Source organism: Tachypleus tridentatus, chromosome 13 (assembly GCF_004210375.1).
Source record: "Tachypleus tridentatus isolate NWPU-2018 chromosome 13, ASM421037v1, whole genome shotgun sequence".
NCBI lineage: Eukaryota > Metazoa > Arthropoda > Merostomata > Xiphosura > Limulidae > Tachypleus > Tachypleus tridentatus.
Window position 1 is genome coordinate 250,852,919 of NC_134837.1, and position 25,612 is coordinate 250,878,530.

The 25,612-nt window shown below is 31.0% G+C and overlaps 1 pseudogene across 1 annotated transcript in view; it reads left to right on the plus strand.

The window, feature by feature from the left end:
• The window catches only part of LOC143238174 (uncharacterized), a 31,728-nt pseudogene extending 6,116 nt beyond the window's left edge, over positions 1 to 25,612 (plus strand). The window contains exons 4-16 of the transcript XR_013020441.1: positions 1,446 to 1,517; positions 4,309 to 4,336; positions 6,116 to 6,782; positions 7,272 to 7,318; positions 7,746 to 7,855; positions 11,155 to 11,304; positions 11,822 to 11,954; positions 12,932 to 13,018; positions 13,273 to 13,622; positions 16,389 to 16,530; positions 18,250 to 18,373; positions 20,794 to 20,943; positions 24,668 to 25,612. The product of XR_013020441.1 is annotated as an uncharacterized LOC143238174 (transcript). The remainder of the gene's footprint in view (positions 1 to 1,445; positions 1,518 to 4,308; positions 4,337 to 6,115; positions 6,783 to 7,271; positions 7,319 to 7,745; positions 7,856 to 11,154; positions 11,305 to 11,821; positions 11,955 to 12,931; positions 13,019 to 13,272; positions 13,623 to 16,388; positions 16,531 to 18,249; positions 18,374 to 20,793; positions 20,944 to 24,667) is intronic.

The following is a 25,612-nucleotide window of genomic DNA, read 5'->3' on the forward strand; positions in this document are numbered from 1 at the left end:
AACTGCTTTTATTGTGATTTAGTATTTGACATACCCAGTAAAAATTAATATATTATAGTCTGTTTGTGCTGTAAATTTATGAATAGCGCTTTTAATTATTTTTTTTTATGAGTATCTATAAATTATGTGGTAGATACACACTGCAAAAATATCCCCAAATTTCTAACTGTATTCTTTTGGAGTTATTATAAGTCTTATAAATGTTTTTACCAACCTGGATGAAGACAACTTGCTGTATATTGATGTTTAGTTTAATAATGTTTGACATTGCTCTAAAAATGAGCTGTCTATATTCATAACAGTCCTGAGTTCTATCAGTATTTTAATTCATCATACAAATGTAAAGAGATGAATAGTGACATTAAACTTTATAATCTGTACTTATCTTTACATTTTAAAGTTTATTTAAACTTTGTATACTGTACTAAAACTACTTTTTATATGTTCATATTTTCTATTTATTTGAGTAATTGGACTAACTTAAGTACACAATATAGATTGTCAAAGTTTTTAATTGTTTTTAAAGTCTTATCGATGTGAATATGTATCTAATTTTTTTCCATTACTGATATGTTAAGACACTTCCTTTTTCTACGACATTTTCAAGGTTGACACTAATATATATTAAAATGATTATAAGTTAGTAGCTTGTAAATAATTTTTCTTTCTTGGTCACTTTATATGTTTGCAATGGACAAGTTTTGGTAGACATTGTTAGTCTCATTTGATTGGAGAAGAGACTTGAGCATTAACAGGGCTGTGTGTATGAATTTTTTATTTAATTGTAGAATGCATAAAGACCCCAGAATATCACGTAATTCAAGTTCTGTATACCACCATAAACACTTGAAGCAAATGGCTAACATTATTTCCCTAATTTTTTGACTGATTTTTACAAGAGTAAATAAAAAAAAAAAAAAAAGAAAATTACTTCCACATACAAGTTATGGGTGGTTAAAGACCAAGTTCATGATGATCAAAATATACATTGTGAAAGGTCTTGTTTGAGGCTGTGAAGTAGAAACCGTCCTCCCCATATAAAAACCTCAGTTTTTGTTTTTTTATCGACCTAACATCTTTGTAGTAGTTTAAAATTTTCCCATTTTGTCGAGTATAAGTAAGTGAAAGTTTTTTGTACGTGTCTTCATAAAGTATATGGTTAGTTTGTGGTTTTTGCTCTGATTAAATAGGTTGTGACATTGCAGAGCATTTAGGTTTATTTCAGAATAGCTTAGTTTAGGAAAATAACTTAATTTTTATACTGAACTTGAATGTTTAAAAATTAATATTTTCTCATATTACTTATCTATCCAGTTTTTATTAGTCTTCTTAATTTGCTTTCAAACTGTAAAGATACGAGTGTTTGTTTATTTTACTGACAAGTGATAGTTATTTTCATGTAATTGTTATAAATTTTATAAGTACTTCATTTCTGTTTATTACAGATGTATTCAGAGGCTATTGACATTGTGGAAGAAACCTTACAGTTATCAGTGGTGGATGAAGACAAGTTTGAGGTTTGTACATATGTATGTATGTATGTATGTATTACTCCTGGCAAGTTTGAGGTTTGTACATATGTATGTATGTGTACATTACTCCTGGCAAGTTTGAGGTTTGTACATATGTATGTATGTATGTATGTATGTATGTGTACATTACTCCTGGCAAGTTTGAGGTTTGTGCATGTGTATGTATGTATGTATGTATGTGTACATTACTCCTGGCAAGTTTGAGGTTTGTACATGTGTATGTATGAATGTATTTGTACATTACTCCTGGCAGAACAGAAGTACCTTTGAACACTGATCTTGAGTTTGCAATAGTGAAAGATGTTTAGTTATTTAGATATTTAATTTTGTTATAAGGATATTTCAAGCTCCAAATGTGTACATTAGGTCAATTATTTTTACTCGAGGTGAGAAATGTTGTCTAATTGCTAAACAGTATATGATTTAGAAATGAGGTGTCTTCATCTGTGCTCTCAAGTATGTTCACTAAAAATGTCTTGTACTGTTTTCTGTCATGTGGTTTCAGTAACTGTATCAACTGAAGTTTAATTTATTGCACCAGTCACCAACCTTATATGTTCAAATCGTACGATGCATTTAGTCTTTTCTTGTGTGGTTTCAATTTTATTGGGTAATGTTACTTACTGGAGTGGAAAGAAAATAACTATGAAAACTGTGTGAATTGGTATACAAGCTGTTGAAAACGGGATGATTGTATTCTCTTAGTTATTTAATTATTAAATTTAAAAATGGGAAAGACATCTTTGAACCATTTTCTATTACTCCAAGATAACTGTTGTGGGAAGAGGGGGGGGGCTGTCATGGCTAGGTAGTTAGGGTGCTCGACTCGTAATCTGAGGGTTGCAGGTTCATTTCTCCGTCGCACCAAACCTGCTCACTACATGTGATGGTCAATCCCACTATTCATTAGTAAAAGTGTAGCCCAAGAGTTGTTGATGAGTGGTGATGACTAGTTACCTTGCCCTCTTACTCTGTGAAATTAGGGATGGCTAGAGCAGATAGTCCTCGTGTTGCTTTGAACAAAGTTCAAAAAACATTCTGGGAAGAGGAATTCAACAAGCACTGAATAACTCTGACCATACTTTTTTACATTGGGCAAGTAATTAGTAGTTTAAAAAGTTCTTTTTGAAATGTTTTGTTGAGATGTTTGAGTGATAAAATATCAATCAAGAAATGCATGATGGTCTTTTCTCCAGTGCTGATGCATCCTGTTGAGCTTGCACTCTTTCTTCTAGGTACAGAACTAGTGCTGGGGAGGCTACTTTGGATTTTACAGCTTTAAGTTACCTGTTCCTGTGTTTGTGGATGATTTCTGTGTCTTTTAATATTTGTTGATGTTGTTTCATACTTCTTACATCCCGTGTTGCATTATTTGTTAGCAGGACAACCTGATGAACAGGACAGTAAATGTGTAGAACACTGTTACATTCTTTGAGTTTAACCCCTCGCATCAGTTTATACAGATCTATCATCTGATTCTAATCCAACAAGTTTGTTAAAGAGGTTATTTTACTCTTGTGAAATGATTTTTGAGGTTTTCGAATATTGTTACTGCTGTGCATCTGTAGTAGTGCAGTTTCTTAAGAGAAGTATTTAAATAGTATAACTTGAATCACTAAATAATATAAGTGTCTAACAATCTACAATTAAATGTTCCATCAACAATGAATTAGTGGGCATGGCATTGAGGTTTTCTTCATCTCTTCTATTTTTACATTGGTTTATGATCTTTATGAATATTCCGTTAATTGATCTAAAATCGGGTATGTAGACCTGAAAGTTAGATTGAAATAAAAAAAACAAAGTTCAGTAACTCTGATATTGGTAGAAATTGTTTGAATGATATGGGGGCTTGTATAGGTAGTTTTATTGAACTTGCATTTTCAGGACACGGGTGACATGTTTTAAAACTTAAAAGGTACTTCGATAAATTTGTTTGAAATTTGAACTGCAGTGTTTAATATTGACTTGCTTTATTAGACCTAATAACTAACATTAGTTACAGGTGATGTTTATGAAGTAAGTTTGCATGTAATATTTATGTTTTTGAAAAGTTATTTAATACTTTCCTTGTGTTTACCTTTACCTAAGAGATAAATTATTCACATGTATGGACTATTTACTTTTGTTTGTAGCATTTAGTAGAACGTACTTGGATTGTTGCTTAATGAGTTTGTTTTATTGGAATAAGATTTTCATTACATTTCTTTTGTTTGTGCATAAATTATTAGACTTATTGTAAATACAATGCTAGAATATTAAAAATTGTTTAGATTTTCATGTATTTTTCCAATGAAATAACCTGTTCACTAATAAGGCCTATGCTCTATATTGAGGTATTAAAATGTAATGTTTTTGTGTTTTTAAACAAAGCTTAAATCATATCTTGAAGTATACGACCCTATCTTTATTGATTGATATTGTTATTAAAATGTAACTATTGTTACAAAACTTATCAATATCAATCATTTTTTAACAGTTTAATTTTGCATTGTTTTTATCTTAAAGCATTTCACATCAGTTTGAAAAACAGGTATTTTAAACCAGTGAAGATGTTTGTTTGGTCTCTCCTTTTGGCATTTTGTTCTCCAAATTGTAGATGTGAAAATTGATTCGTAATTATGTTTTTTCTATTGTGAAACCATTTTCCTAGCAGAAATTTTAAGATGCAAAGAACAGTTTATATTTACAGCTCTGTTTTTATTATGATATCTAACAAAATGATAAAATTGAAAATCTTAGTTTGTGTATTCTAATATGTGCATCCTTCTTGTAGGATGAAAACCAAGAAGATAAGGCAAAGGGTGAGTAATAATAAAAACTTGCTTAAATCTATAAGTGATGAAATACAGATTGGAATAATATTATTATGAATATTTAATAGTTACATCTAATTGTTTATCTTATGGCATTTGTAACTTACAGAACTTGTAAAGGAAGTTGTGCTTAGAAATACTTCTTAATCTAGAAATATGATTGTTCATTTCTTTGACTTTCCATACTTCTTGGAAACCAGAACTAACTAGTTACTTTATTATTTCAAGTTTAAAGGGCAGTCATTAAACGTATTTCAAGTGAAATATTTTAAGTTGTCATATGAGAACATTTTAACTTTAAAATCAATTCAAAGTAAAAACTCATCTTCTATTGCAAATTCAAAGAGTATGAAACTGTGTGTAAAACATCATGGGATGGGTGTAATTAGATTTTTGACAGCTTTGTTCACAAAATGTAAGAGATGCTTGGACTAGAAAAAAATCTGGGACTATGTTTATTGAAGATGAAAATTTATGCTAATATGCAATGACTGTCTATGAAAATTATCAGATTTCTGGTTATGTAAAGAACATAATTTAGAAACTGTGGATGTTTCTTAGGATCAAACTACTTTGTGTAATGACAATATATAACAAGAATTTTGCACATGAAGATGTCATGCAGCTTTTCTGAAGAGTCCTTTGTCAAAGGGAATTTTGACCTTTGTAGATCTGTTTATTTGATTTGCATATTTTGATAGAGATTTGTAAAAACAAAGCAAAAAAGAGCAGATGACATTTTTTGTTGATTTACATGAAAAAAAATTGTCTAAATTAATGGGAGGGGGCTTGCCTAATAGGTGTTAAGGTCAAAATGCTTGAGCCAAATGTGAAAGATGTGAATGTTCACAGTTTCCATGCATAAGATCAGCTGATGCATAAATACATTTGCTAGTGCCCTAATCAACACAGAGTGGTGTTTTGTATTAAATTATTTTGGAAGTTGTCAGAAATATTGAGGTTATCAAAAAGTATATGATGGCAACAAAAGAAGATTTGGTTTTCAGCTTCAAATAAACATAATGTGTGTGTGGTCAAATGAGGACAGAATTGTACAAGTTTTGATGTAGCAGATGGGCTAGAATACCACTTTTATTGTAGGAAAACAAATTTAAAGTGATTGAGTTGAAGCTATATCAGATATTGTTAATATTTATAGGAAAAAAAACAATGTGGAGCATTTACCTTACAAATTGTATTTGCTGAGGCTTTGGTGAAAAATATACTGAGTACTTTAATATTTCTATTTTTTTACTTTGGAAGCACTATAGAAGCAACTTGGGGAAAATAAAATCAAACTGGATATTTTGGCTTTCTCATCACAGTAAGCTGTAGAAAGATTGCTCAGTAATTTATAAATTTGTCAATGAAATGTTCATGTGCTGTTAAGAAATGCTGAGAAAGAACTAATGTTGGAAATGGCCAGTGAAGATTCTTATAATCTTTTGCCAACTTAATTTAGAAGAATTTTTAGCTTTACTTAAAAAGCAGACAAATATGAAAAGATATGTAAGATAATTGTTCGTACAAAAGTACAAAATTGAAAACAAGTTTTTTAAAAAGAATCTGAGAGTTGCATAGTTGTTTGTTATTAGTTGTATTATTTTTACATTGAATGACTGAGTGGATTCACACAGGTCACTGCCTGGGAATATAGGTATGGTTATATTTGTATATACTTCCTGTATTGATTTTGAGCGTCAAGAAGTGTGATTAACAACGTGGATACTTATAATCATATGATCCATATTGATTTATTAACAACAGAAATGACCAAAGAAGGAAAGTCTGTAATGCCCACACCCCAAGAAGAAAATCTTAACTTGCAAGATGATGAAGATGATGATGTTATCCAGGAATCTGACCCATCTAAAGATAACTTGGAAGAGAAAGCTACTGAACAGTCTTCTGATTTCTCCCCCCCTAAACCAGAATCTGCACCTGTTGTTGCTCCACTTACAGTAGAAGACGTGATTAATCTACATTCTCCAGATCAGAAACCTTCAGATGCCTCTCTTATTGTAAATGTTGATGATATGCAAAGTGATTTGGATGGAGATTTAGAAGGTACATTAAGTGAAGCTGGTAGTGAAAAATACCAGGAGGATAATAGAAGTAATTCTAATAATTCAAATGATGACAAACGAGAATTAAAGTCTGAATGTAAAGATAAACAAGAAAATGAAGGTCCCTCTAAAACGAGGACAATGGATCCAGAAACAGAAGAAACCAAACTTGATAACTTAGGCTCAAGCATTCAGGAAATGACCAATCATGCTCAAGAGGCTGATGAAGCAGCCATGGAAGGGGAACAGCACCAGCAAGAATCAGCAGATAACAAAGAAGCAGAGCAAGAAGGGGGGAATATTTCTGTTACTGAAACAGCAGATCAACAACGAAGTGCTGAAACAGATGCTGCTAGCAAGGCTAAGAGGTTTGTTTGTCTCTTCTCCATTAGAAACTTCCTTGAAGGTGAAAGATTTCTTTTCAACTTTTGATTTACAAACAGTAAAATTCTTTAGCTGATGAAAACAGACATATCTAGGTTTGGGCTGCAAATTTACTATAATTATAATTACCTAAAAAGTCTATAGGTTGTAGGAAAGAAAAAAAATAGTTTGTGGGATTAATTACAGTCACTCTATAATGTAACAGTAGGGACATTTTTAATTTATTTTGAGGACCTTTACATACATTAAGTTTTTCATTCATGTATTAACTCAAATTTTAATGACAAATTTAATTTTACGGTTTTATTATTTGAAACGTGGAACTTTAAATTATTTGTATCATAAATGATTTGTTAAAAATTGAGATGTTTGTATGATGAAAATATAAGTGAAAGAGTATGAATTTTGTAATAATTAACCATTTATTTTCTTCTCAATTTTGTAATAATTAACCATTTATTTTCTTCTCGTAGCACTGGTCTTAAAGATAACAAAAGCACTTCAAAGGATGAAACAAAAGGTAATTTCTCTTTCTGAATATGATATATTTGAAAACAGTAATTTGGCATTGTGTTATTAAGACAGTGACGATAAGTTTTTACTTGCTGTGGAAAATATTGTTGGAAATTATTATTCAATCTGAAGAGTTTCTTTTTAATAATCATGATTTTACTAATGCACCATTTTCAGTGGATATTTTGTCTTGCTAATGTAACTTATCTGAACTTCTACTGATCCATTCTATTCTCTGAACAGATATAAATTTTGACTTGTTACTTTTTAAATAAAAGTTGGAGTTTGATAGTTTCAGATATACAAAACCCTGATTTAGCATGATGAATAATACTAGAAATGTTGAGAGTTCAATTTTGAAAACAAGAAAAACAAAATACACTAAGAAAACTTTCTATATATATTTAATTTAAAATGTTTTTCTCTTGTTACAGGAGAGCGAGTTAAGCGTGTTGTTACAGCAAGCAGGAACTTATGGGTTAGTGGTTTGGCTGCTAATACCAGAGCTGCAGACTTGAAGACTTTGTTTAGCAAGCATGGAAAGGTAAAATGTTTCTCAGGATTCATCACATTATACTGTTGCAGAATGCACAGTTAGATTTTAATAACAGTAAATAATTCAGAAGATAGGCTGTATTAAAGTCAAAATACAAAAAGTGAATATGTTAACTTAAGGCTTTTCATGATCTACAGTAAGGATAGTTCATAAATTAATTGTTAATTTGTCAGCTGTTGATTTTTTGGGTTAGTACACTTTGTTGGATAAAAAGTAAATTTTCATTTCCCCACATCCTCAGTGATTATTCATTATTTCAAAACCAGATTACATTCAATAACACATGCTTAAAACTGCACTTATAAGAAAGTCCTTTTGTTTAGTTTACAACTGTGTTGTAACTTCTGTGTGCCATTTGTTAAATCAGCTATAACAGTTAAATATGCAGCAACATTATTTGTTAATACTGCTCTTTCACCTTTTCTTTAACTGGAATGTTTTATGCAGTTACAAAAAAATTTTAAGTGTGTAGAGCAACATGCATGTTAAGATAACTTTTAAAAAGGAATTAACTAATCTTTTTCCACTTTAAGCTGTGTTAAAGTAATTGGTCTGTTCGGTTAACACTGTTTTGAAAGAGGTACAAAATTTTAATAAAAATTGAAGGCTCAGTTTTCAACAATTGTTTATGCAGGAAGATAATCTTTGTTTTTTCTGTTATAGTGAATGGTGAGTTGTGTTTGGATACATCTTTAGAAATTCTGCTGAATAATAAACAAAGAGAATTTAAATTTTAATAATCCAAGTATTATTATATAAAGCATAACTGTTCATATCAGATTTAAAGTTGTAATCATTGCTGAAATGAAAGTCATGTAAATCAAAACAGACCACAATAAACATGGAAGTAACTAAATCTTACAGCAATGCAAATAAAACTTGTATAAATTTTTTAATGTTTCAACTGACCTTTGCATCATATGGGTCAGCCATGTTATCAAATACCTGCTGTCACATGGGTTTACCATTAGCCTTTCCTGTGAAAATTAATTACACCAAATGGGGGGTGTAATTTTTAGTGGTTGTTACTCATTTATTGTCTTTTATGCTAAATGTTTATTGAGGTTTTTTCTAAATGCAAAACATGTAATAAGATAACTAATGCACTTTGAATTCAAACCAACTTTTTATTCTTCAACATAACAGATGTTTCTTGGTAAATTGGGTTGTTTTTAAACTATTTCACTGGCATTGGGAGATTTAAGCATTCTGTGCATGTTTTTGCCTAATTTTTTCATACACCTATACCCTCCCTCATTTCAATTTTTCAAATAGTGGCTTTGTGATTTTTGCAGTTAAAAAGGAAGTGTTGATTTTAAAACCAAGAAATTTATGTAAGTATTCTCTAATGTTTAAGACAATATTTAAATGCTTTTCCTGTTCACTTTTATTTTGCTGTCAACTGTCTAGAATGAGTGCAGCCTGTTTTAATAAAATATTTGGATTCTAAAACTGTTACCCCCTCTTTATGAAAAACATTAACCCTTTTTTAATGAGAATAAATAAAAAGAAGCCCTTTGGAAATATTTACTTCAATTTATTTTTTGTATTTGAGATTGTGTTTTCTAAAAGAAAAAAATTAAACTGACCCAGATTAGAAAGGTAAAGTTGTTTTCATTATTATCCAGGAAAAAAGTGACCACAAATGGGCAACTTGTAATCATGACTAAATGGAGTGAAGAGCAAAATATTTGTGTGTATTACAAAAATATACACAATATTACAAAATTTTGAGTTTAGGAAGAGTTCCTACCAATTTTAATATTTGATTTCTTTTCAGCATAGAAAATATAAACTTGTTTGCATTATAGTAAAAGTTATGTTAAAATATTTCACTCTTTAAAAATTAATGCTCTAAGTTATTTGAAATAATTTGTGTGATAGACTTAGGTGTGTGTACAATCCTTTTATATTTCTGAAGGACTGTCACACTCCTTGACTTAGTGGTTCTTATGGTATCTGCTGCATGTTTGTTACAATAATTAATCTTCTGATACAGTACTTAACACTACTAACAAGATTAGAACAGTAAAAAGCAATAAGGTATTCGACCAGATCTTTCTTTCGCTGTTGACTGTCAATGACACTTTTTTTTTATACTAATGGTATTAATGTACTAATTTTAATTAATTCAATAAGGCACTGAAGAATGTAGAATAATAACATGCAGAACACTGACAATTGTCTTGGAATTCTAACTAAATCACAAGAGCCATTACGAATTTAAACTGTTTATTGTCTTTCTTGTGGGAACAAAACTTGTATTAACATAGAAATCAACAATTTTCTATATAGAAAATGTGATATAATACACCATTTGATACAGAAAATCTTTACTTTCTGTTGATTATACATAAAATGCCATTGCAGCCTGGCATGGCCAAGCGCGTAAGGCGTGCGACTCGTAATCCGAGGGTTGCGGGTTCGCTGCCTCGTCGCGCTAAACATGCTTGCCCTCCCAGCTGTGGGGGCGTATAATGTGACGGTCAATCCCACTATTCGTTGGTAAAACAGTAGCCCAAGAGTTGGTGGTGGGTGGTGATGACTAGCTGCCTTCCCTCTAGTCTTACACTGCTAAATTATGGACGGCTAGCACAGATAACCCTCGAGTAGCTTTGTGCAAAATTCCAAAAACAAACAAACAGTAAAATGCCATTAATCACAATGGAGAACTGTTAAATTCTTAGAGGGACTGTGACATTTCGGTGTTGGCAATAAGAATCTGATTTTCTTTGATAGCTCTGTAACCAAACAGAATTTAAGGCTATAAAAATAATGGTTTGTCCAAATATTTTTATTGAATAATTTACATTAAATTTTATACTTGTTTAATGAGGGTAGTGAATAAAGCATACAATAGAGGATGCTTGAAGAAAGTCACTTCTCACAGTAGGGAAAATTGAGGAAATTTAACAACTCAAAACACTTGTACTATTAAAATATAGAATATTACTTGTATTTGATACTACATTAATTGGTATAATACAAAAAGAAGTTTAACAAAATTGAGCGTTAGGCATTAAAACCTCCTGATGTGCAGTAATTGATGCTTGGACAATGTGGTAATTGTATGTTTAGATTTTAAGACCTACTATTGTATTAATAGATAAGTAGTAAAAATCTGTTAGTATTGAAAACTTGTGTAAAAACTTATATAAAGTTTTTGTGAATTTCGTAAATTGAATATAGAGTTGAAAAATACATATGTACCACTGTAATGATGGATGCTGTGTATGTATTACATAATAATTGAAAATTATAATTATATGGCTTTTTTGTTTGGCAAGGTGGTTGGTGCAAAAATTGTTACAAATGCTAAAATTCCTGGATCTCGTTGCTATGGGTTTATGACGATGGCAACAAGTGAAGAAGCTTCGAAGTGTACACAGCATCTTCACAGAACAGAATTACATGGAAAAATAATATCAGTTGAAAAGGTAATGCATATAAATTTCATGATAGAAAAAAAAAAAAAGCTTTTGGTTTTTCTGTGTATTTCTCAATGTTAGAAAGTATATTAAGAATGACAATACTAAAGTTTGGTTCTAAAGTTTTTGTTTCTTGTTATTACTGAAAAGTATTGCAATATCTTTTAATAGTGTATTATATAAAGTAAATAAAATTTTATTTGTTTTAAAAAATTATTTTTGATAGTTTTGTTATTTTTAATGACTATTTTAGAACTATGACTAAGGATAATATCTTAAATTGATAAGTATTAAACATGGAATGCGTTTAAAATTAATTATGCTTAAATGGTCATTAGATTGTAATGAGACTCGTATAATAGTACCTTTTAATGTATTAAAGAATTGTTAACACATTAGTGTTTTGGATTGTGGACTAGAATAAGTTATCCATTGTAGTTTTCATGCATTATTACTATTATTTTAAACTGAAATAGATTAACAATGGTTTCAGTCCTCTAACTTTTAACTTTCCCACTGATTACAGACTAAACATGAACCATTTGGTTTGAAGAGAGTTGAGGGGAAACCAGGATCTGGAACTGTAAAAAAAGTAACAGCCAGAGATCCAGGCACGGTTAAAAGTGTTCCACCAGCAACAGTGAAGAAAACTGAAAAAAGTGAGTAATGTTTTGTTTCAGTTGTATTCTTTAAAACTTGTAGTAACTGTACATCTTGCTTTCTCCAATATGTAACAGGATGTTAATTATTTGTCAACTGTATGTTTGAATTGTGTTCTTTATCCTAGATTCTCTGCAGTAATTGTGGATAGTTTTGAGTGTGTTTGCCTTTGGGAAAATGTTTGTCCCAGAGCATTATATGTAATATGTTGTTCATTTAACTTGATGGACTTTGGACTTTAGTAATTATTCAGTGCAAGATCTTGTGCACGCGCACACACTTTAGTCATTGTAATCTTGTATCACATGAACATTAATTACTACCAACGTTTTTGTACTTTGTTTTACACACCTTTTGTGACAGGTCAAGGACCAAAGGCCATACCATTTCCGATTATTTACTTTCATTCAAAATTTTATTGAACTACTTTTTTGAATTTATTTTGGTAAATTTCAAATGAAATTATAGATTTATAATTCAAACATAGTGAGTCATGTGGCATGTTGAATGCAATACAACTTAACATCAGATGTTTGTGTGTCAAAATACTAAGTACAGTTTTATACAAATTAGGAACTCAATTTACCAATGTTTACAAGCTTGAATATAAAATGGAAACCTCATTTTGTTTGTTGACATATGGCTTGTGTTCTGAATCAAACCCTGTGGGCCCCATATACCTCGTTCCATTTTGGAAGCAGTCCATTATATACACTTCATCATATGACATCTGGATAACCAGTAATAGCTTAAGAGTTAGTGGTGGGTGATGGTGACTAGTTAGTTGCCCTGCTTCTAGTCCATTGGTTTAAAATTTGCAATGTATAGTTGCAGATAATGCTTGTGCACCTTTATCCAAAAGGTCTGAGGCAAACCTTTTTCGTTAACTTTATGAATGGAAGCAACCAATATGTGTTTACTATATACTGTGATCTGTTAGAATACTATAGTCATACAGTGTATATGTGCTTGATAGCTGAAGAGGAAAAGAAAGATGAGGCTGAAGTAAACAAAGACAGTTTTTCTGAAGAGCGTAAAGGAGAGGAGGACCAAGCTGAGCAAGGTTTGTTTCATTAATCTGTAATTTGTGTTTGGAAGTTTATATTAACATGTAGTTTTATTAAAGCAGTTTGAATCTGTGTTATTTCAGCTTGGTGTTTGACTTTAATGGCTAAAAAGTCATCCATTATCTTTTTTGTTCTGCACTACATGACATGCCTTATTTTAGAACGTGAGTGAATCTATTGTCGTAATCTTCATTAACAATTTTGAGTCGCTTTTACTACAAATAAAGAAAGTAACTTGCATTTTCTATAGGTGAAGAACAAATATCACTTGAAGAAAATAAAGAAGAAAATGAAGAAGAGGTGGAGGATGACGATTCTAAAGAAAAAGATAAATCGGATGATAGAGAAGGATCTGTGCATAGTCGTTCCAAAGAATATGATGCAGATCGAAGCAGGCGTGGATTTAATCGTCGATCTCGTCCGTTTAGAGGCAGGGGAAGAGGAAGTAGGTTTTATGGTGGAAGAGGTTATGGTTCGTATAACAATTTCAGTGGCTCTAGAAATTTCTCACAACGACGAGATTATGGAAGAAAACCATTTTTGCCTAGATTTGGATCACGTTTTAACAGATCATCGTCATTTTCTTTCCAGCGATTTAAGGTTGGTATTCAAATCGAAGTTGTTCTTGAACTGAAAATAAAGTTCTCTTTGATCAGATTAGAATTTTACACTTATTAAGATTGGCAAAAATGTTGCACACATTGTTTTTAAATATGTTTTAAATGTTTGTATGATTTTTATTGTTATACTTAACATAGGAGAAGCTTGGGATTAGTGCTAAGTTGGAAAACATTCATTTTAACAGTTCAAAATATCCTGTACAAAGATATTGGCAATCAGTTATAAGATGCTTATTTGATCTCTTGCTTATTCGTATTTAATAGTTTTTTGTTGGACATTACTTGAATGCTTTTTACATTTGTTAAAGGATTTGAGATTTCAGACAAGCTATGAATAGCTTGTATGTAGGAAATTGTTTTATAAAATAGTATTTGACCTGATTTAAGATGTGTAGCAAATGTTTTTAATCCTTTTTTGACAGCTTAGTCTAATTACAAATAGGTAGTTATTTACACTATAACTTTTAATGCAGTATGTGTATTTTTGTAAAATTTAGTAGTCTTTTAGTAAAAATTGCATATTTTTTATACACAAAAGAATCAAATGTTTTTAATGAATTATTTTTTACTAAAGATTTGATTGTGAAAATATTCTCTTTTGTAATTATTTCAACTGTGAAATGATTTTCTGTGTTATGACTAAAAAGCAATTTAGCCCCAAAATCTCGTATAATTGTAATCTCTAAAACATCCTTAATACCTTTTCAAACATTTTTTTTTCCAGTAAAACTTTTTGTTTATTTTCTCTACCCTAACTATGTGGAGTCTGTCAATTAGACCAACCTTGTAACTACTATAAAATTGGTAAATAAGTATAAATTGTGCTTTTTTTGTTCTAGAAAGACTACAAAATATGACACAAAATCAAAACCTTTGTCTAAATAATTTAAATCTCATATCATACATTTCTATATATTTTTATTATATTGACCTTCCAGTCATGCCTAAGATAACGTTACAGAAATTGAATTGATGCCACGTGTATCAATGTTGATGTATTCAAAAATATAAAACTAACCTTTATTCTTTACAAAGTGACTTGTCATAGCTGTTTTAGTGGACTAGTATTTTTAAAATAGTAACATTTCAATTATTATACACTGTATATGTATATAGAATAATAACAGGCTAGAATATAAAATTAAAAAACCTATCTTTTTTATTTTCTAAGATATCACTTGTGTGTTAAAGCAAACATGTTCACCCTACTCGTGTCTTTGTTTTCATTTTTAGAAACTTTGTAGTACATTACTTGAGTATATGACATAGGAATAGTCAGTCAAAAGGTTAGAAGGTCAACTTTGTGGCATGCTTAGATTTTTTTGTAGTCTGAAATATAGCCTAGTTTCAAAACTTATGAAATTCTATGATATCAGTATAGTATTACTTTTTGATTACTTGGATGTTTATATGAAATATAAAAATATTTTGTTTCACATTTTTCATATGTGGAATTTCTTAAGGCTTAACAACTGAGTAGAAAGGGTATAACTAGAAGAGATAATTATTAGATGGTGGATCCCCACTGAATTGTGGGCCCTACTTCAGTAACCTCTAAAACCTCGGATACATTTTATAATCCTACATTGTAGCTTGTACTGTAGGATCTTTTTAATAATATGCAGTGTATTTTGTTTAATTTTTAATGTTTTGTTTATGGTTTAAAAATTTAATGGTTATAATTCATGCATGCACAATTCTCACTTTGTAAAGATAGTCTAATATTTTTCGATACATTAACATGATACAATAAAATGATGTATAATGTTATGAGATTTCAACTATTTAGATGAAACATTTGTGGTTTGTTATAAGTTGTCATTCTAGAAAGAAAAATTTCCTTTGTTTTTGGTGGCTGCAAGATTGGTAAAATCTAAACGTATAAAGGTTCCAATTCATCAGTGAAAATAACAGATGCAATATAATTTATTTTTTCCCATAAAAAGTTTGTAATTGTTTGAAGGTTATAAATATGTCACTTGTGAGATTTTTTTATTTTTTGGTGTATAAAAGTATTCTTAATCTGAAAATGAAAATTACTTTGTTGGATAGTCAACATTCTGAAAGAAAACTTTATGATAAAATCTTAATACTTTATTCACAAACCTGATATTTTTCTGTACAGAATTATTTAAATATTTACCAGTAGTTTGCAAAATTTTTTTAAACATTTGCATTCATTATTTAAAAAAAAACTTAGTATAAACTTACTCTTGTGGTTACGAGCTGGGTAAATTCGACCCAACCCATATGGAAAGGCTTAAGCTTAGAATTATGAACAGCTAATGTTTTAGCTATCACTTGCATAATTGTCCAAAACAAACTTAGCACCTAAAATAAAGGAATGATACACCTGAAATGCGAAAAGGGAAATATTATCTACTTCACTAAAGTGTTCATAAACAGCTGTAAATATTTTACGGAAATCTTGCTTCAGTTCAAACTGCTGTTTGTTTTTGCTGAAATGTAATTTTTGTTATATTAAATTAATTCATATGGAAGGAAATGATGAAATATTCATAAACTATTTAATTTTTTTCTGTGATAACTGTTTTTGTAGTGTCATGTATGTGAAACATGACTTTTTAGATTGAGCTTGCACAGCTATTACACATGTGAAAAGAAAGTAAATTCATGTGTAATATTTGTAAAAGCTAAGTCACTTGTGTTTTTATAATGATGAATAAGAATGAAATTGGGGTGTCTTTGATTAGATGAAAGGCTTAAATTTTTCTTTTCAAATTAGGATAACAGGTTTAGCCATCTGAGGGATCGGGGTGTTGAAAGACGCAGAAATCAAGAATATTTCAGACAGAAGGAGATTGAAAGAAAACAGAGAGAAGAGAGTTTCAAACTGGATAGAGAAAGAGAAAGATTAAGGTAATTGTGTACAGTGAATTAGAATAATGTGTATTACAGATTTTTAAATATTTATGGGAACTTGCATGGCTAGCTGAACCGAGTTCTAGTTTTATATTAAACATTATTCATTGGGAGTATGTGTGTCATCCATTAGAAATAGAATTGTTAATTTTGAATTATCTTTTAATAAAATTTCAGAAAAATGTTTGGGAGAAATTAGTTCCATTGGTACAAGTTACAGATTTTGCAATGATTTTCATAAGCTTTTCCAACCTTTCATGTTCTTGTTCATATACTTTAATTTGGCTTCATGTTATCTACAAGACAAGTTGAGACACCTATCCATGTATGGGAATATAAAGACTAAATATGAGGCTTAAACTAATAAATTAGATCAAAGCTTCATATTTATATGCATAATTTATTTCACACCTATGCTGTTACACGTTACATAAATGGTGTCGCAGAAAATTGACAAGTGAAAAGCAAAGGGTTTCCAGATGTGACTATACCACTTTAAGAGCCTGACCTTTTACTTGGGTTACCATTTTTCCTGGCAGAAATATCCATGCAAGAAATTTTAATGAAATAACTTGCACCTTTTTAAGAAAAAATAAAATTTTAGGAATAAAAATTGATTCAAGAGTTGTGGACTAATTAGCTAAACAGATATGCCTTTGCTGTGGACACAACCCAAGGTGAATGGAGATGGGAAATCAATAAGTGCCCAGTGGCATTCTGCTTGGTTCAGTGTATCATCATACCAAGTCCAGTTGAGATTGGTTCAAAGATCATGGAGTTGTTTGTGGACAAACAAATATTTTCCTTTCATGAGTGTAGGTAAAATTGTCTTCCCAAGATTAATATTTCCTGAGTACTTGTGGAAATCCATGTTGAACTTGCCCCTTATTTCTTCATGTTAGTATTTAATATTTAACAATAGAACTTTGGTTGTACATATTTCAAATAATTTTGGGACTTTAGATTGGTTTTCAAAAATTAATAATACTATAAAATGGAATTTATCTCGTATTCTAAGAACTTAAGAGCAAAATTAAAGACAAACCTTATGTTAACCACAACATCTATATCCAGTGCTGACTAGGCATTTTGCCTAATATCGAGCTCATCACACCACCTGGGACACGAGGTGTTGTGGTCTAAGCTGTATATCATCAGTTTTTATATACAAGTTGTGCTTGGTTTGGTTTGTATTATCATGCATATTTAGCCTAAAAAAGCTGAGAGAAAGCGTGCTGAAATTTTAAGACTTTATGTGGGAAAAACTAGTTTAAAGATGACAATGGAGCATTTGGAAGAAGCAGTAATAATCAAATGTAGCCAAGCACAAACTTTGTCAATCAGAGAAGAACAAGCCATCTTTTTGATGTTTGTAAGCGTTAACTCCACATTAGTTAGTTCAGGTGAGTGGCGTTAAATACATTAGTTAGTTCAGGAAAGGACGGGCGTTAACTACACATTGAATTTAGTTCATTCAGGTAACTGGGCGTTAACTACATTAGTGAAATTAGTTCAGGATAGAAGAGCGTTCAAAACTACATTAGTTAGTGGCATTCATTGAAGACTATTATCAACTAGTCTTAATTTTTCAACAACGGGCGTATAACTACTATTCTTTATTTCAGTGCGGGCGTTAATTACATATTTTATTACAGTTCAGGAGCGGGCGTTAACTACATTCACTTTGTTTCATATACAAGTTGTAACTACATTGGTTAGTTCAGGTGCGGGCGAAAAGCTGGAGAGAGAACGTGCTGAAATTTTAAGACTGGAAAGGGAAAAACAAAAGATGGAAAGGGAGCATTTGGAAAGAGAACGAGAAGAACTGAGACGTAGACAGCAGTTCAGGTACGGAGCGTTAACTACATTAGTTAGTTCAGGTACGGAGCGTTAACTACATTAGTTAGTTCAGGTACGGAGCGTTAACTACATTAGTTAGTTCAGGTACGGAGCGTTAACTACATTAGTTAGTTCAGGTACGGAGCGTTAACTACATTAGTTAGTTCAGGTACGGAGCGTTAACTACATTAGTTAGTTCAGGTACGGAGCGTTAACTACATTAGTTAATTCTGGAAAATATTCTGGAGATAATTCTGGAAAAGTTAAGTTTGCCATGCTGGGTTAAACTTTAGGAAACAATGGCAAACTCTCATGTAGAGTATTTTGTAATTAAAAGTTTTGTGACTTCAGCTAAGAATGCTTTTGTGCATAGCTGAATGGTGAGTCCCAATAAATAAACTCCAAAATTATATGGGTAATATTTAGAAATTGAAAAAGAAATCTGTATAATTTTTAGTGTCTCTGCATCACAACTTCTAAACTGGAACTGACTTCAAAGTGCAATTGAATTGTCTCAGTTCTTGGGTTTACATAAAGGAAAACCTTTTACCCCACCCCACTGGATTTCCTGAAAACTGCTGAACTCTCCAACTTGTATATGGTGTCAAATGAATTGTCTCTTGACCCCAACCTTTGCACAAAAGTAAAATGTTCCTCCCAAACTTTATTAGAACATAAGTATTTTGCAAAAACACCTCTTCAGGGATTATCTGAAAGAAAACCACAAATTAGGCATTGATTTACATTACTGTTTATAACTTGGTTAAAGAAGTTAAAGTATCATTAGAGCAAAATTTAAAAGTACCCTTTAACATTTAGTGTACTGACAAAAGCGACATCTTGTATAAGTATGAAACTGAATCGTCAACTGTGCAAGTGTTTAGTTTACTCTGCTCTTCCATAAAAATATCGTAAACATCATTTAAAATGTATGCAGTCTGTAATGTTTCTCATTAACTAGAAAAAACTTCAAATATAAACATGTGCAGGATACATTTTAATCCTTAAGCAAACAATATAACATTGCTGTAGTTTGACATTTGATGCAGCTAATGATAGGGCTATTGTATTCTTAACTGCAAATGCTTTATCTTGGAAATCCATCGTAAAATTAATTTATTCTGTCCTTCGTCGATACAACTATTCATGCTAAGTTCAGTTTTATTTTTGTTTTTTGTTCATGTTGTATATCATAGAATTTGGTCTTTGAGTTATTACTGTTTTTTGTGGGGTTTGTTTTTCATGGTTTGTATGTGTAAACTAGTTTGTCAGCATAGAAAATGTATGGTGTCAGTTACACGGACATAAACAGTTGATATGAAATTGATATGTACATGATGTTTAGTATTTTGAGTATTAATACAGCATTAATAATATGAATCTTGTTTCACTTTTCATTTAATTGGTGCTGGAAGAATGATTAGCAATAGACAAACAGTATGTTCATAGTATCTCTTGAAATTGTATGGGTTATTTCTATTTGAAAAGAATTGTTTATGAATAGCTAGACTAGAAGTAATTGCCTACAAGTCATTGTAACTTGTAAAAATAAGTTGTTTCTTACTGGCTTTTGTAGATCATTAATAATTCTCTGTGAGGAAAAAATAAAGTAAATCTAATGTGTTGTTAAAAATAAATGTTCTTTATTATAATCATCAGTCAGTTTGAAATGAATGTTTAGCTCACTATATGTATAAAATAAGTATCAAGAACTTATTAGTAAAGTGTTTTAAATGAAGCAAGAGTTGTGTGTTTTTGAATGATATTTAGGGTTTAATCTGTATGTTGTAATAAGAGTTGATGGTAATCCATTTGCATTGCACTTGTATTGAATATTATTCAACAAAATGCCTGAACATTTTAAACTTTTAAGAGTCCTGATTATGAAAATTAACCATTTTAGGTGTTGCCCCAAAGTTTGAAATATTATGTCCCAGAAGGTGGTGATTGGTGGAAGTAAAATATTTCACTGTACTGCTCTGAGTTTGTTTTTTAACAGATTTAAAATCCATGAAGTGTGAAAGTTTTATGCATATCCAAGGATAACCAGTATCTGCAAATGCCACTAGCAAATCAATCTCCTTTCTCTTTATGTTCCTGGCATATTTTTTTCAATTGGAAGCTCTTAGGGATTTTATTATTAGATTGCAGTTACATGGTCTGGTGCCTCTGATTTGTTTCTTGGCTCTGATAGTTTTTGTTTTTCAAAATTTGGGTTGGTTTTTTCATAACTGAGAATCTTAAATTTTTTATGGAATTAGTGAAGAAAACAAGATACAAACAGTGAATAATGGTTGTCCAAAATCATCCATATTATGATAAAAGTAATTATATTAACACGTGTAACATAAAGTGTAATACACAGGTTGAAGATAATTACTAAGTTTGTGTTTCTGAAGGAAGTACTTTAATACACCATTTTTCTTCAGTCGAATGGATGAACCAAGGCGTGGATCTAAAAGGAACTTCAATCGCACTGGTAGTAGAGAGTCAGACCCTTATTGGGAGGACAGAAAGAGACCTGCACTGTCTTCTCATTTTACCCGTGATAGTTCTTTTCATGGTGAAAGTTCCAACAGGTTAGTAATAAGTTTTTTTAACTTAAAAAATTACGACATACAAAACCCATTTTAAGTATGAAAACTAATTTCACAAGAGTATCTGTAATGCCAAATATTCCTTTTAATTAAATTTCAAACTTTTTAACTTTCATGAAGCATGTGTGTACTATATGCATGGATGCATTCATTGTTATTAGAAATGCACATTTTTATTCAAGTACAGTTTTGTAAAGAACACATTTAAACTTATTGATTTGACACCAACATCAAGAATCCAGTTTTCATTGTTTTAACCAGCCAGTGGTCTGTTGAAACATCTGATTTCAAAGATTCTTTTTATGCTCAAATATTTGTTTTTAAGGTAATTTCCACCTAAGTGTTGTTTATATAAAAGATTAACTTATTTGTTCACTACATTTGTTTTTTACTTGATGTTTGAAGCCTTATTTTAGTGTCCATTAAAATTTACTGATTTTCCCATCTTTTAATCTCTAATTGTACTAATGTTTACCTCAGTGGTATATTAAACATCTACAGTTTCAATTTCTCTTTGTTTTTTGTTATCTCGATGCACAATCACAAGTGCGTTTTTAAATAGCTCGTAAATGAACCAAAGCCAGTCTTTTAGGAAACTTAATTTACTGGTGTTTGTGAAAGATTTATGGCATTAATCAAAAACTACAATTTCAGTTATGTAGCCTGTATTGGATTGTTAACATTGCTTTGTTATTGTCTGTTTGCAGCATGTAAATAAGTCAGACAACATTATCAAGGTGTGTGTGTGTGAGATGTATTCTGGGTATTCTAATGATAAATTATCTTCTACGTTAAAACAAGTGAATGAACCTATATTTGAAAATATTGTTTTCATTATTAACCCTATTATGACAAGTCACAGGTCATTACTACCAAATTTTATGTATTTTGTACTTTGTTTTACCCCTTTTGCAATGGATCAGAGGCCACGTCGTCTCGTTTGTTGACTCATTCAAAAGGTTATTGAACTATTGCATCTATTTATGTCTGTAAGTTTGGTTTCAAACTGTAAATTATAATTCAAATTCTATAAGTTATTCAATTTCTTAATGAAAAATAAATATTTAAGAATAATGCTGTTAAAGATGAATTTGTGTTGTGGTATGATGAATGGTATCACTGATTTTGAAATTAGGTATTTTTGATGTCAAAATACTAAGTCTGAAGTTTTGTATGGATTGCAAACTTAAATTACCAATATTGACAAGCTAAAATAAGAACTTCATTTGTTTTTATTTTGCTCTGATATGGCTAATATAATGGATCAAACAGTGACCTCATTCACTTTGTTCTGTTCTTGGAAACCGTACCTTACATACACATACTTCTATGGGACATGAGTGACCAACCAACATCTTAGAATTTCCCCTAGTGTTTTCTCAGCCATTTTAATGTGTTAGAAGGTCACTTCATCTTTAGAATCAAAACTTCGAGAAGAAAGGCTGTGTTTTAGTCTGCTCAAAATTTAATTATTTTTAGACCTAAATACAACTTGGTTACTATGTTTGATAAATTATAGTTGGATTCTATGGTGTCAGTGTAGTTATTTATGGGTTATTTTTTTTAGTTATTCAACTGTGTGTGTGTGTGTGTGTGTGTGTGTTTATAAAACCTAAAAAAATGTTTGGTATTCTTTTGCAAAATTAAGTTTTGGCAACTAACATCAATTGGCAACAGAGTACAAAGGTCATAGCTTAAAGATAACTGTCTGGTTTACTTATTTGCTGTCATATATTTTAACAAAACATTTTTGGTAACTTATTTGTAGATATTAATTTATGTACACATATAATGAATAATAATTGGAACATAAGTGTGTATATTTACAAAATACTTGTTTACTAACACACAGGGTAAGTTTGTGAAAACAAAAGGTGAGTTTTAGGTTATTTGTAGGATAAGGTAGCACATGTGCCACATCACTACCTTCTGTGTTGTTAGCCAAGTACAGCTGAAAGGTCAATAATATAAAAATATATATAAACAAATAATGTTATGAGATTTAAAGTTAGTCTAAACATTTATATTTTCATCTTCTGTTGTCATTCTGGAATGAAATAAGCATAATTTATGTATTTCCTGATTTTTTTTTTTTTATGGTAGTTATGCGATTGGCCATTTCTACTAAACCAATAGATTTGTTAGTGAAAATAAGCTTTTTGTTAAGAAATGTTTGATAAAAACTATCTGAACATCATGGAGATTTTGCACATGAGAAATTGGGCAGTTTTCTGATGCATAAGTGTTTTTAATCTTAAAATGAACAATTACTTTGCATGTTAGATAGACAAAATAGAAGGGGGGACATTGCTTTGCAAACTAAGACTTAATAAAAAAAAAATCCATTTGATATTTTGTGTATGGAAAACATTGTAATGTTTACTAATCTGCCAAATTTCATTAAGATACTCTTGTTAACTTAAAAGTAACATGAAAACTGTTATTTTTCAGCATTTGCTCAATACCTGGAACTGACCTCCTAACCACTCTGTGCTTGTTAAAGATCTTTTAAATTTGAGGTTCATAGATTAAAAGACAAAATAAATGATGCTTTCCTATTATAACACATGAAATAAGTGTGAAGAGAAAATATTTAATATACAGTGTGTTATGAGAGAATTAGAAATTAGAGGTTGACTGAATCTTGTACCATAAATTACTGATACTGGATTTATGTACAACATCAATATATAACCAACTTTCAAAGACTTAAAATAATAATTAATCTGTTTAAATGATAAATTATTGGAACAAAAATCTTTTATATAAGCACTGATGTGTAAAACATTGCAAAATGGTAATCTGTTGGATTGTTGGAATTGTCATATTCTAGGATTAATTACACCATATTGGAGCTAATTCTTCTTTTGTGATAAGCTTTTACAAAGGACACACTACACATTTGGCAAATGAATTTCTACAGACTTGTATGAAGAGATTGGCTTTTTTTTTTTAATTGTCAAACAGGCCATATATTAGTTAACTGCATTGAAAGATTTGCCAGGTATAAGGCTGAATCAGATTGTTAATTTTTACAGTTTCTTTAGCAGTGCATTTTGTGTAAACTCCCATTAATTCTGACATGCAACATTTTGGTTTGTGATCCTTCTTTGACTTCAAATCTGTGTTTATTGTCTTAATAACAATGTTAGATGTTTTCTGACTTTGTCGTATTTGAGGTAATTACTTGCAACTCAGCTTTCACTTTGTGAATGAGGTTGTAGCTCTTGATTGGGTTAATTGTGGAACCTGTTGTAAAGTGTTTTGGTGTAGAATTTTTACTGTTTGAGTGGTAAAGGTCAGTCTTTTTATTTAAAGTGCATTCTTTGGCTCTACATCTTTTAACAGTTTTCATATTCAAATGCTTGTCCTTAGAAAGGGTTGTGACATTTTATTCAACCATCAGTCAGCTCTTGGCAATTTTTCTGTGATGAAAGCTTGGACATTTGCTGGGAACCAGATATAAACAGAATAACTTGCTTGTTTCACATTTGCAGTAGACTGTTACAAGGTTGTTGAGTTTTTTTACAACCCTAAAGCTTATTTCTTAATCACTATTCATGTTCAAAGTTAACAATTGTAAGCTTGAACAAAAATGAATTTCAGTGAAATCATAATCAGTGTTAAGATGAAACTGAACAAGTCAAGGCTATTATTTCTGTTTTGAGTATATTGCAGGTAATAAATGCTTAGAAATTCTTTACAGGGAGAACTTTAATCGTCATGACAGTTTCGGAAAATCGGGGAACCGAGGGGAAGATTTCAACATATCTGCCAAAACTGATTTCTCCCCTGTTCGTCGAAGCTCTAGAAGAACATCGGAAAGTGCTGATCGGGAAGAAACTAGAGTACTTGAAAAGCCCAGAAGATATGAAGGATCCACACCCAGGGAGGAAACCACCCACAGTGGTGCCTCGCGTGAAAGGGAAGCAAACCATCGAGGTCCAAAAGAGGTGTGGAAGTCAACATATGACAAACGAAGTCAAGATCGCAGAGGCAGATTCGTCGAGAGAGGTAAAGGTGGAAGACATTCGAGGGGATCTTTTCGGGGTGGTCGAGGTGGTTCCTGGAATGCTGAAAGAAGTTCGGGTGCCACTGTGTCTGGTAGCTGGAGCTCTGAATCGAGAAAGGTGGGTTTTTCACAGAACCAGTGGAGAAGAATGGACAGTACAATGAATCCACAGGAAGCAATTCTACAACAGCCTCAGTCTGGTATATACAGTAGTTCTAGCATGGGCTCTAGCAGTAATATGTCTCACTCCAGTATTGGGGGATCCTATGGAGGAAATCGTTACATGGGAGGACCTATGAGCAGATATTGAGAAATTTACTGCTGTGTGAGGGACCTTTTTGTTTCTGTTGTATTATGTCTGGTTTTTATTATCAGATAAGATCTTGTATGTTGTAAGATACATCTTGGACATCTGTTGATATAGTAGTGTTGTTGTTTTGTCTTGTATAAGAGTGTGTGTTTCTATTTTGATTTGTAAACCTTTTAAGAACAAGTTTCCATCAAAGAATAAACATAATCACTTGAAGAAACAGTGTAAAGACAAGTTTTATCACATTTATGTATCAGTGAAAGCTGTCGGGTTTTGTAGTATTTGTTTTTCCTAAATAAAAAAAAACAAAACAACAACCAAGAAATAAA